This window comes from Neopelma chrysocephalum, unplaced genomic scaffold (genome assembly GCF_003984885.1).
Source record: "Neopelma chrysocephalum unplaced genomic scaffold, ASM398488v2 Primary Assembly neopelma1_67, whole genome shotgun sequence".
Lineage (NCBI taxonomy): Eukaryota > Metazoa > Chordata > Aves > Passeriformes > Pipridae > Neopelma > Neopelma chrysocephalum.
In genome coordinates this window covers 6611438-6623732 of record NW_020897726.1, presented here as the reverse complement: position 1 = coordinate 6623732, position 12295 = coordinate 6611438, and the positions used below count along the sequence as shown (strand labels likewise).

General features: G+C 37.8%; 1 long non-coding RNA gene across 1 annotated transcript in view; it reads right to left on the bottom strand.

The window, feature by feature from the left end:
* The window catches only part of LOC113968283, a 31214-nt gene extending 19185 nt beyond the window's left edge, over positions 1-12029 (bottom strand). The window contains exon 1 of the long non-coding RNA XR_003534470.1: positions 11952-12029. This is a non-coding gene — a long non-coding RNA (uncharacterized LOC113968283). The remainder of the gene's footprint in view (positions 1-11951) is intronic.
* Positions 12030-12295: the final 266 nt, after the last annotated feature.

Below are 12295 nucleotides of genomic sequence, written 5' to 3'. Positions count from 1 at the left end.
TTCTGGGAAGGTTTAAGGAGTGTTCAGTTAACACTCTGCTACTCATCCCACCCCTCAAAAGGAAACATTGCCTGGCCACGGAAAGAAGTAGTTAAACAAGTAGTAACATCTAGCACAAGGGAGGTAACAGCTCGAATTAGCAGCACTTTTCTTCACTGCACACGGTTTGGAAACTGGAGGTTTACAAAGACCACACCTACTCCAGCCAAGACAACCTGGCAGATTATCTTTACTAGAAACTTTATGCTTTGGTAGTCCTAAATGAATCTAGTTTTATGGCTCATAAGGCAGAGTGTGAGTACTGATGATTATCTTGATGCTTTGATGCTTTCTCATATGTCAGCAAGGTTCAGGAGGACCTTGAAAAATAGCTTGATATTTAAACTGCTCATGCTTATGCTTTCTGATGTCTATTTTCCTGTAACTGTAACCTTAATGGTGATTTTTAGCTTATTTTAATCGTTTTTACCTGTGAATGACAACTGTCTCATTTCAGTTTTGATAGAATTCTTGGAAAGTTATTTCTGAAGGAATATCCACATTTTAATGTCTTTAAATGAAACTTTGGTTCAGAATAATATATAGAGGCTTGCTGACATAGTGCACTGTGCCAAATTAAATAACAAAAAGTTGATTTCTTTTATTTAGTTATTGACTGAGAGCGCCCTGAAAATTCCTTATGGAAGACCTGCAGAAGAACCTCTATAATGTAGTTTTGTGATTAAGTAGCTTTCAAGATAAATAAAAAAAAATATCTCTGCCCACCCCCTGAAAGCACACTCAGAACACAAATCTCCTTCCTATAGTTGCAAAGCAACACGCTGCACTGCCCTTGTCCTAAAAGCAGTTTATTCCTTCCTGAGCAAGCAACTGCCAGGTACAGAGCTCTGCCTCTCAGGCAGAAGGACTTACAGTGTAAATAGATGTAAATGGCTCTATCAGGTGCACAGCTGGAGAGCTCTTGCCTGCTGTGTGCGTGCCAGAGAGCATGAGGCTGTCCAGGCTGAATGTAGGACTATGTGAATATCCAAATGCCCGTGCTATGTCAAAGTAGTGACCGTATGTGAAATTAAATTTTTGCTTTCGATAAAGCTGCAGGGAACAAATAGTTTCATTGCCGGTTAAGAAGGAAAGACATTTCAAGGCAATGCTTTTGAGATTTTTTTATCTTTCTTTTTCACTCTCATTAATTATTAGACTGAAACAAAGCACTACAATTCTGTTTCCTATGTCTTCCTTCACTCATAAACTAAAAAAAAAAATGTTTATAGGTCTGCCAAGTACAGAAAACTGTGTATTTATTTTGTGCACTGGGAATTTTGCACAATCTAACAACACAGAATTGTGCAACAGCTGGTAGGAAATGATGGTATTTTTTCTAAAGCATACATTGAGATATTACTAGAAAGGGTTATAGGACAGGCTTTTGCTTTGATGCTAAACATAAATTAAAAATAATTTCTGGTGCTAATAACTTAACTAATTATCTTTACATTCAAGCACTTACTAATTTTGTTTCCACTATACAAAAAGAAATACACTATCCAGCATCATATAGGCTTGAATAAAGATATTCAATATATGTTCTTGTGAACAGGCAGTATGTGAGCTAGGTCAGCTCAGACATATCCATTTACTTCTCCTTTGGAATGTGCCAGAGGTTCAGGCAGTACACAAAGGAAAGTAGTTTGTGGGCGTGATTTAACATTTGTAAACCCAGTGCACTCATCTGTCTGCATTGCTCTCGTGTTTTAAATGTTTGTTATATGTATTGCAACAACACCCAGCAGCCCCAGACAGACACCAGGACTTACTGCTACACCTTCACACGCCAACCAGTCACCCTTGCCTGAAAGACTAAGCCTGGAGCTTGTCTTGTAGGTAAATATTTGATTGTTTTCCGTCATCTGCACACACTCCCCAACATTGTCTCACTAGTTACAACTAACAGTTTCAGGGAGTTCTGTTCTCAGGATACCTCATCAGATTGGAGGTAGGACTTGAGCTTTATTGTTCCCAAGTCCCATTGTATGTCAGATCAAAATAACACACAGCTGTGTGACAATTCATCTAGTTTCATAAAACTAACCAATACAGTACTAAAAAAATACTATTTCTAGCACCAGTCCCACACAATGCAATTACACAGCCAGTGGATACTCACTTGTTCATCACAAAATACCCCAAAGATTCAAAGAGTTTTCTTCTATGAACATCAAGAAAGCGAGTAAGCCACTGTGTGCACCAGGGAAAGTAGTCTTTACCAAAGAGCACAAGAGAAAGACTGGGTTATTTGACTTAAAGTTGCTTGCAAGTGCTTCAGAAAATCACAAGAACACTATCACAACCAGGTTAACCATGAGTGTTTTCCAACACCTTATCCGTTTTTTCCAACTAACATTTCCAAATGTGGAAATGTTACAGTGCTGCCATCCAAAATCCATTTCACAGGCAGCCTGACTGAGAACACTGCTCTGTTGGGCTTTTTCATAGAGTAAAAACAAAGCCTTGACAACCTAAAATAGCTTTTCCCGCATACCTAGAAGGTAACACCGTCTAAGCTCCAGGGCCCATGGCATCACATGATTCAGAGGCTCTTGGTCACATGGACAATTGCCTGCTGACATTCAAGTCCACTCTTCTAGCCTTTGATGTCTGGGTTATTCTCCTGGGTCTGTGCCTACATAGATATCATTTAAGATCAGATCACGTAGTCATGACAAGCACGGAACTTCACTCCAGTCCAATAACTGAACCTTTGACACCGTTTCTGAACTTAAACATACAGAAGAAAAAGGCAACAAAGGAGATGAAGGCAAGGCTGGAACTCACTGAATATTCTCTGAGACAAAGGGACATAGAAAAAGTTGTCAATATTTAAACCTATGTACAGAAATATCTGAGGTTTGTTTTCCAGATTGGCATTTTGACTACGTTTTAAAAGTTGTACTTGAAAGGTAAAAAATCTTCACTCTCTTCCAAAGTTAAACTCTCCTACTGCATCTATATCCAAGACTGACCTTAAACTATCCAGATCCTGACAGTACAGGTCTTTCATATTTTCACATTCCTTTGAAATAGAGCTTCTCTTTCCCTGATCTAGTAGGAACTATCAATCCAGAGAGGGTTTTCTGTGGGGTTGTTTGGTTGGTTGTTGTTTTCTTTCAGAAGATTTCTTCATGGTAATGACATTGAAAATGCCTATTTTATAAATGTGATTCTGACCCTTCACTAACCACTCTAAGTAACCAAATAAATGTTAGCAGGATAAACTATAGTTTGATTGGAACATCTATATATGGATACATTTCATATAATTCAAACACTGTCATCTGTTTAAAAGGTAGAATGTAATAATCAGATATAATGCATTAAGTATAATGTAAACTACTAAGATCCTAATCAGGCGCTGATAAGGGTAGGATTTCCAGTATAGACTCCCAGTCCATAAAATGTCTGGGTTTTTTACCATACAGATATGTGAAATAGTAGTGAAACACATGGACATAGTTCATCACTTTCTATGTGTGATTTAAAATGAGCAAAAGACTGCGTTATTCATGTCAGTGAATATTTGATTAGGATTGTCCTTGGGTCTCTGGTTACTTTCTGATATCTTTTCTAAACAGTTCTGTCATTTTTCACTCAGGACATGAATATCATGTACATTCCTATACTATATATAAACTGAAAAACCTGTGCATAGAATATATACTTAAAGCTAGGCCCAAGGATGGTATATTTTCTGCTGAAACTGCAGAACATCTTCTGATGCCTTTTGAGCAAATGGAAAATCTGACCAGTTTGAAAGGAGTGCCACTGTTCTGGGAAAGGGCATTCATTTCTTACAGGGTCTGGCAGAATACCCATAAACTTCACTTTACAATCTAGTAATTTTCCACTTTAAAAGAATAGAAAGAAAATACATATACAGAATATCAAATTTAGAAGTCTCTTGGTGCGCGTATAAAGACAAATATATCCCCCCTTATTTATGAGTACATGGTTTCACAAGCTCTACAGAGTATCATAATCAACTGCAGAGTCAAGAAACTTTTCAAATTAATAAACACCAGATGATTTATTGTTCACTAATATTTAGTTAAAAACTGTATTGTTGTTGCATTAATTGCTGTGAAATTTTCATAGTAAGCTGTACAGAGCTGATTGGGAACATATGGTATAAATATGAGGCAATAATATGCATGAATTATTCTCTTAGTTCTCTTCAAGTCTTACTTTGTTTTAATCTTGATGCCACAACAAAGGCCACTTTGAGAAAAAAAATTATATATCAGTACAAGTTTCATTTATTACAATTGATTTGGGAAAAGTAGAGCTGTAGAGAGCTTGCAGGTCTAAGAATATTTTTCAGAATACAGAACTGCCAAGTGAGATGATAACTATTAATTAAATATAATGGAACTCACACTGTAATTTTAATAGTTGCACAGTAATAACTAAAATCTAAGCACTAATATAGCAATCCAAAAAGAAATATTTTTTCATTTTTCATAATTACAGAAATAGTTTCACCATCAATAGGAATTTTCCATGCACTTTGAACAAGTACTGCTATTATCCTAACAAACTAATCAGTTTAAAATTACTTAGGTTAGACCTTGCAATCATTTGTGGAAGCAAAAATATGAAACAAGATTGCTGAAACCCAAAGGGAAAAAACCAAACTAACCCAACAAACAGAATAGCTCCAAGCACAGGCAGACTGAGCAGGCACTTAAAGCATGGCACAAAACACTGGCTAATAGCACTTCATGTCCTTGAGGAAAAACATGGTAATTACAGTAATTGCTTGAAGCAATGGCATTCAAGGCAAGCTGGTGGTCAAAGAAGCAATGAAGAAAGTAGTGCTGGACTGGGTGAGAATGGTGAGGAAAAAAATGGTCTTTTATGCTCATTCTTGATGTGTTCAGTCAAATATGACATTGTCTATCTTTTGGAAGGTAAGAGGGACTGTGTAAAAGAAATACCTGCCACTACCAGTATTGATTTATCCTCATACCAACCAACAGAAGATGAAAATGACATCACCTGGTCAAATGAGAAGTTCCATGAGACTATACCAAAGCGTAGTTACAAGAAAGACTGATTCCCTGTGGATTTGCAGGGAACAGATAGCTGATTTAGCTATTGGAGAAAGAGGTAAGCCTCAATTAAGCTTCTCTTGTGGCTGAGTTGTAGGATTTATCTATTCTTCCTAGAGATGTGCTTTTCCAAAATTTTGAAGGACCTAAATTATATCTGAGAACTCGACAACCTCTTTAAAACCTGATGAAATCAACAACACTCAAAACTGACTTGAGCTCACCCACACATAGTGTGAATTTTTAACATATCTTTCTTTGACCTCATAAACTTAGTAAGCATGGAGTTTTTCTGGCTGCAGAAAAATACTGAAAAATGTGTAGGATAAGGTGAAATTTTACAAGAGGATTAAAAAAGAACATTTTTCACCATTTCTGGAGACCAATTTTTCACACACTGGCCATGAATAGTATTGCAATCATATCACTCTCTTCCTACTGTCCTCTCATCTTCAATTTTCCACCCTCTGCAGTGTATCTACTTCAGGCAGGTACTTTCTTTTCCTCTCTGTGACTGTACAGTGTTTAGCTCACTAGGACTAAGTACGTGAATGAGTTTTCCACTGCTACCACAATATAAAATTATTGTAATAGCTACTTGCAATTTCAGATCTTGTCTACTCTGAGCACAGGCAAGTATCAATTAACCTAAATATACTGACTAGCAGTAGTTCTTCCCTTATTGATCTGTACACAGTCATTTGCTGTAAAACATGCATGATATCCAACCATTCACTTCATTTGTTTCTGACTTTGTAGCTCACTGTGGCAGCAGATGGCTTTGGTACAGTTATTAACAATAAAGTAATATGTTAAATATGCAAGACTTGTCATCTTTACCATCTAAGCTATTCTGCAGCCATACAAGCAACCCAAAACATAAACAAACAAAGCAATGGCTAGCTAATTTAGGAAGCATCCATGCTTTCTCAAACTGCAGGGAGTAATGTAACATCCCCTTTTTGTTGTGGAAAGAATGCTCCCCTGACCAGCAGACTCCAAACCACGACACATGGTTCTGCCAACAGCTGCTGCTCTAAGGCTCTTACAGGCAAAATTCCCCAAATCTCTTCCCACTAGTTTGGCCATGTTTCTGGATGTGCTTACTTCCAGAAGTCCCACAGTCTTGATTAGCAGGCGTCAAAAATCCCCAAGCCTGTTTTTTGTTTTAATATATGTTTCTTATCTTCAGTGACTGAAAGAATTAAAAGGAAAAAAAACTTTTCAAACAGAAACGTTTTAGCTTGCGTAAATTTCCACTTCCTTTTTTTCCTTTAAAAGATCCAAACCATAAAAGATAACCAAATAGATTATTCCTAAGGGTCTAGGATCTACACTGATCAGAAATTGCTTGCACTTAAGCCAAGACTAAACCTGAATTTTGAGAGTGTAAAGAATTGCTAGATGTAAGGAATACAGTGGGAAGAAAATACTTAGAGCTTTGTCAATCTCGTAAGGAAATCAAAGACAAGCTGAACAGATTACCTGCCTTCTGCAAAGAACTATATTGAGTATATTTTCACTGAAGCTGTTGAATGTGTAAAGTCAGTATTTTCTGAACTAAAAAGGGTTTTGTGGGGGGAGAAAAAAAAAATTCAGCTGTCTAGGTTTTTGCTTCTACACACACACCCCAAAGCCCAATAAATGAACTACAAGAATGCTATAATGGATTACCTAATTTGCCAAAGCTAAAAATTTTGGGACTTACTGTGTAGTAGATAATTTGAGATTTCTTATAGAAGAACAATAACCTGTTATCCAATCTCAGAGAGATATAAGCTGAACCAGGAGAAGTCCTTTTACAGAATCTGTAGAAGTCAGACTTAGAGTCTGGAAGATAATTAGTTTTCTGATTTTATTTTAAGTAGCATTCTCTGTTTTGAGATATGTTTTTCTTTAAAATATTCTAATGCATATAAAAAAATTATTTGCTGCATAAATTCCATTTGGTCAGGAAGTAGCAGCTGCTTCATCTCTAGAGACAGAAACAGCCTTGCTGGGCATGGTTTTCATTTGCCATCATATCAATGGGTGATGCAGGGTCTGGCATAATACTGATCTCAGGTGATTTCACATCTGGAAAAATGTGTTGATTAGAGACTTCAAAGACAAAGCACTAAAGACATACCAGAAAGAAGGTATTACAGCCAGTGATGTGTGGTTCCTGGGCAAAACCCCAGTAAAGAGGGGATTTGACAATAATGTTCTCATGCCTTTTGTCTCTTTATTCTCCTCTCAACTGCTGAGAAAAACTGCAGCCCTTATATGGAAAAAACCCACAGGAATTGCTCAAAGCAAGAGTACAGTAATTACTGGTCTCTCTGACAGTAGCAATATGAGTGAAACAAACCTAAACTCTTCCTCTGCTCTAGCCAGTAGGAGAGAACATTTCTACTCTTGGCATTTCACCTGTTTCATAATGTTGCTTGTTCCTGCTGTGGGCTGGACAAAGACATTGAGTTTTGTGAGTCATTCTTGCTTCTCTGTTCTTTAGAAAGAAAGAAAAAAAAACCTAAACAACTGTCAAATCAAGCAAGTTCTAGTTAGCACCCATGCTTCAACTATTAATCCTGTTAGCTAAAAGGCAGGTCTCTTTGGCATAAGCAAGTTAAGAGCACAGATGATTGAATGCCTGCAATAACCCAATAGCTGTTGTGATGGTTAGAAGGAAGATAAAGGCAGCAAGCAGCAGATTTTATAAGCAGCCTCCAAAGAGCCTTTATTTTTTTGTACTTGCAGTTAACAGTGGTCATCAGTAGCATTACTTTAAGACGAGTTTTCCAAAGCAGTCTGTAATTCATAATCAATTTGTTTCTAAATACATGGTTTCCAATATGCAGAAGCCGTATTTTGAAGATGTGTAAGTGATACTGTGACTTAAAAAAATGAGTGACCTAACATCAGCAGAAAGGTGCCTGAGGACAGATGCTACTTTTCATAAGGACAGCCTAAAAACAGGACATCAGGTTTCTGCTCGCTGCCTATGATCAGTTACTTGAATCAGGTGTTGTGGGAGTTCTTAGGCTATCTATTATGAACTCTTGCATAGTAACACATCAGCACTGGCTAGGATGCCCTAATAAGTAGGTCTCTGACCCTATCACACCTAAGTCAGATACTGATCAGTTGGGACAGAGGCAGAACCTGCAGAACAGAAAGCATGTTCTGCAAGGGCAGTCCTAACCAAGAGCAAGTTTATTTTGAAGCTAAATAGAAGGTTTTAGTAAGCACAGATGACCACCTAATGCCTAACAAAATTTACACAATTCTACGATGACCTTCTTGAATGACAAATTCAAAGAAGGTTGTATCATAAACATGTTGATTTGATCCCTCCTCTCTTTAAACATCCATAGAACTAGGTACTTACAAATGCACACATACACATACCATGACAAAAGACTGTTTTCAGATCTCATACAAAGAGATATTAAGAACGGTATTGCAGTGTGTCCCTTGGGACACAAGTGCCTGAACCAGTAGGTACTTCTGATCAGCACAAGGAATCACATAATCCCAGAATTGGGCATGGTTGCAAGGGACAACAGTGGGTCATCTGGTTCAACCTCCCTGCTCAAGCAGGGTCATCCTACAGCACATTGCACAAGATTGCACCCAGATGGTTCTAGAAGTCTCTTCTGAGCAATTGCACACTTTGTGACAGCATAAAGCAAGAATCACAACCCTGGGTTTTATGTGGATTGAAATCTAACGTGCAGAAAATCCTTCGTGGAAACATTTCTGTGAAGGTTACTACTTTTCTGTAGTAGCAAGCAGCATGACTTTTCCTATACCGTCCAGTTAATGAATTTAGCAAGCAAATTGCACTAGCAGTGCAGATGCAACTTAAAAAGTTCACCGCTGCTCAATTTGAAAGGAGATAAGATTGCCTTTAAAAAGAAAAGAAAAAAAATAATGTTCCTAGGACTGCTACTGTATAAGCAAGAACACCAAACACTGTGTTAGGGCCAATTTGGTATGTACTGTATTTACTGTAATTTTGAAAAATTTTGTATATATAGTTATGTGTATGGTTATTCTTCGCACCTAGTATTTTGTTGAAAGCATGGCCTCTTTCGGACTGCTTTTTATTAGCTGGAAGCTCTGCCTAACAGATAAACACAGCTGAAGTTCCTTTAAACACACAGGTGCTCACAGTACTCGCAGTGCAAGGAGGATTCAGCTCTATACAGGCACAGCAAGTTCCCAAGTGCTTTTGCAAAGGCCATGTAGAACTGCAGTAGTCAGAGCTTAATGCAGAACCTGTCCTGCACAAACAGCTCATTACTCACATTGTATTCTTCCATGCTTGCACCAACAGGCAAGATGAGACAGCAACTTCCATGAGAAATCAGACAAGTATTCTGTGCTCAGAACATATTAACCTATGTGAAAACTAGAAGTGCTGCTGTACAGGTGTCACTATTTAACTCTGCACTGATGGGGTAAGATGTTTATAGGCTCTCTGCTTTTTCTACAAGGCAGATAACAAAACAAATTATGCTGTCCATATATTTAGATCATAGGCATGTGCTTCTTTTTGTGTTTTAGCTCTAGAAACTAAGTAGCAGCTGCAGTAGCCTTTAGTAAGAAGTTTTCTGAATTCCAGTCATGCTTATTTCACAGCTGTTCTTCCAAATCCTGTGCTACTCTTACAGGGCAGTTGGGCTTTTCTCACATTGCTGCACATGACAGCCTTTCCAAGGTACAGCTCTCACTGTCAGGCATAGGTTTTTGCTTTGGACCAGTCTCCTATCTTGTGAGAGCATATGGAACACTCCGAGAAAATCAGCAGCATAGTACAGACTTTATTTCACTCCTTTGAAGTCATTAGGAAATGGTGTAATTGCTTCAACAGGACCATAGTTGGAATTTTTATATTTTAGAATGGATTCGTTACCAGATCAGGGACAGATATTTACCCTGTTTATAAAAGTACATAGAATTAATAAGAAACAGTAGTCTTAACATCCCATTTACTATTTAAATTACTCAGAGTCTAAGCACAATGAGTGCACAGCATCCTATATCCTGTTACAATTGGAAACCACATAGATGTTTATAGAGATTGTTGAGGTTTGCCTTTTCCCCTACCTCAAAGAACTGAATTGCATTGGAAGTTGAATAAATTGTTTTGTATCCATAATTAAATTCTTTCATTAAAGATATACTGAGTTTAAGTCAGTCCATTACACAAAGGGTATAAAATGATCTATGTAGAGTAACTTTGACATTATTTCTAACCCTGATTACAACTATTTGACTTAAATTAGCAACACTATAATTTCCTATGCAAGAAAACACAAATCTGTGCACAGTACAACAGCATTCTGGTGAATCCCTGGAGAAACACTATCACCATCGTCTACCACAGGAGCAAAACCCTCTAGTAGTAAAAAAATCCATGCTTAAACTCTGAGAGGGAGAAATGGGTGTTTCAAGCACTACTGAAAGTCCTGAGCTAATTGCTATTCATTAAAAAGAAACAAAAAGTTGAATTGGGATCAACGTTTGTCATGTACTATATTTTAAAAACTACTGAATGAAAAAATCCTGGTGAAGTATATAATGATGCTGAAAGTTCTTAAGAATGTTTTATTACTTCTTTTTTTGAACTGTATGTTCTGGTCCCCATGCATGGGTGTGGATGTTAAAAATTTATACATGGCTTTGATTTGCAAATACAGTCATTACCCTGTAGTCATCAAAACCAGAATCGTAAATATGCAAGCAATGTGAATAATGATGTATTAGTAGAAGTAGCAAATGTTTATTTCTCCTGAAAAGTATGCTTAACTTCACGGAAAAGTCTGCTTGAAATGTCCTAAGAAAAGAACCTAGACTAGTTGAAGTTAAGTGGCTCTACAACTCCACAGAATATTTAAATTATGGATAGTGTTCGAATTGGTTGTTTTGATCATTTTCATCTTTTTTAATGAAATTTATGTGGATCTAAAAATCTAACTGTTAATGACAATCAACAAATGTCAAGACACTATAAGATTAAATTCTCCTCACAAAACCTTCTTTTCAAAGAAAAACTAGTAAAAAGCTGACTAATTTCCTAGAAAAATTTTAAACATAAAACCATTGTGAAAGACGCATTTTTTTCAATACTCAAATATCTTCACACCAATCCTGACAGACAGCACTTCTGCTTGTACACATTGATACAGTTCCCAAGCTTGTGGAGCTGGAGCTGGGAACCTGACAAGCATTTATCTCAGGTGTGAAAAATGGCTGTCAGGGAAAATGATGGTTGGTCTTCCTACTGAGCATGGAAGAACTTCAGTCAGATGGTCAATCTGTGATTAATATTTTTCAAAGATAGAAGGAAGGAGAGATGAGTCCAGTAGTAAGAAAGGGAAGTCCAAGCAGAAACACAAGGCTTCACCTCCTGGAGAGGAAAGGTCTTTGAGTAAAAGAAAAAAACTAAATATATTGAGAGATTCTTCCCTCATGTGGAGTAAAATCCTGCGAGCACATAACACAGTTCCCATTTACTTTACTGGACCTGTTTACTTTATGACTAAGAACAAGACAGCAAGCCAAGTTTTGCAAGACATTCTGGTATTGCAAGGTTCTAGAGTGCAGTACAGCTTTTCAATCACTCTTCAACTCCTCACTTCAAACTCCTTTTGAATAGACCCAAATAAATCCCAAGGGTTTTTCTGGCATCCCAGTCTGCAGAGCAGCTCAGTCTGGGGTGAGTTCTGCCCCTACTGTGAGGATGGGTGCTGCTCCCCTACCTCTGCCCTGACACGTGCTGCCACCTGCCCTAACACGCGCTGAGCTGTACCAGGGAAATGAGGCAGAACTCCTCGGAAAACATGTCTGCATAGTAACCATTTCAGGTTCAGTTCCCCAGTCTGGTTCACTGCAGAGCCACTGCAGGGTTCACTGGAGATTGTTGTACTGCCATGAGGAAAGAGGAAATAAGCAACCAGCAAGACGGAAGGGCAGAACCATCTCTTTTAGCAGCTTAATTGCAGCTTAAACTAACTGTGATGCTCTAACACCTTTCTCTTTTATTGAAAGGAATAAAATCAGTCCTCAGGTATTCCCTCAGAAACCTGAGGAAAAACAGGAGATTGTTAGGTAAGATGTGCTTCTAATGGATTATCGTGCCCAAAAAGCTCCTGCTGCTGATATCCCTAGAACAGTCCAAGTTCTAGGAAGGTCTGCTGGTG